Source organism: Montipora foliosa, chromosome 5 (genome assembly GCF_036669935.1).
Source record: "Montipora foliosa isolate CH-2021 chromosome 5, ASM3666993v2, whole genome shotgun sequence".
In the NCBI taxonomy this organism is placed as follows: domain Eukaryota; kingdom Metazoa; phylum Cnidaria; class Anthozoa; order Scleractinia; family Acroporidae; genus Montipora; species Montipora foliosa.
Window position 1 is genome coordinate 9,615,025 of NC_090873.1, and position 1,373 is coordinate 9,616,397.

Below are 1,373 nucleotides of genomic sequence, written 5' to 3' on the forward strand. Positions count from 1 at the left end.
CATTTTTAATTTTTAGCGAAAGGGCGATCTGACACTCACTGTAAAATAAAAGAGACAATGTTGATCAAAGATTTAAAGGTGAGCTTAAATGAATATGTCAGCAGCAAATAGCTGTGTCTTTAGTAGTTTTTGTCACCTTTATTATTACCTAATACATGTAGTTAATAAGGTATTGATACTGTATTAACCGTCACTTCTGAAGATGTATGCAGAAGCATACGAAATGTCAAGTAAAAGATAATTTCAAGTGATGAGCTTTTATCTGGTGTTTGTCACCGCTAATTGTGTGTTATTTCTGATGGCCCTAATATGATATCTAATTAAATAACATAACACGTAAATTCGAATCATCTACAACATACCCCAAGTAAAAATGAGGGCCATAACTAAGTCTCGATAAATTATTAAGAAATCAGAGAGTACATTTGGGTGTATCTTTGCAGTCGTTTCGCTTCATCTGTGATGAAGCGAAATTGCCAAGTACATCAAACTTCTCTCAAACTTCTCAGACTCTCAAAAAATTCCAACACTATAAAATGGATCAGTAAAGGAACATTTAAGTAGTAGGAAATGCCAAGTATTAAAGTTTCAGTTTACGTAATGGGCACTGCTCAAGAAGCAAACTTGCAAACAAAGTTTTTGTGTACAAACGCCTGGTTGAAAATGCCCGTATTCGAAGGCAAAATGCAAGAAAAATATGCTGATAAAAAGCTCTTGATTCTCAAATTATCACAAGCAATTAACTTTCCAAGAGAAGGATGTGGTGTCCATCGCGATTCCTTGCGAAATAGCAACAACATGTACTTTACACTTCTACATCACTACTATAAACCGGAAGTAACTTGAAGGACGCTACTTCCAAAAAAACATTACCAAAATTAAAATTAAAGCAGCTAAATATACCTTCTAGGATAGCCTTAACAATCCCTGGTAGGTTTTCATCGGTGATGCCAAGTTTATGCCCGCTACACTCAATCTTGGTGCCTACAACACCGCGGCAAAACGTACTGCGCATGAGTTCAAATTTGAGCTTCCGGTCAATACGCATTTCCGGTTACGTATTTAAATCCAATGTAAACTGAGATGAAATCCCCTACCGCGAAGTTTGAAAACAAAAAGTAAGAGTTAGCATAAGAAAGTGGAAGAAAGGTTTGTCTCGTTGAAAAGTTTATTTTTCATTTAAGTTTCAAGCGCTTGCACCAAGGGGTTTGGTGTTTGCACCAGCAACGAAATATGAGAGAATTTCGGCCGCGTTCGCGCTCGACAGGAGCAATTTTTTTTCGTAGTTCTCCTTGTTGCGTTGGTTTGGTTGTGCGGCTCACCCGCAAACAAGTGTAGGAAAGCCAACAAAAGCAGCCGTAAATGTGCCGGCA

At 37.7% G+C, this 1,373-nt stretch overlaps 1 protein-coding gene across 2 annotated transcripts in view; it reads right to left on the bottom strand.

Annotated features, from left to right (window-relative positions):
* LOC138003580 (ankyrin-3-like) overlaps positions 1 to 1,008 on the bottom strand; it is a 41,838-nt gene extending 40,830 nt beyond the window's left edge. For both annotated transcript variants that reach the window (XM_068849703.1, XM_068849702.1), the window contains exon 1: positions 904 to 1,008. The gene's annotated coding sequence lies outside the window, so the exon portion shown is untranslated. The remainder of the gene's footprint in view (positions 1 to 903) is intronic.
* Positions 1,009 to 1,373: the final 365 nt, after the last annotated feature.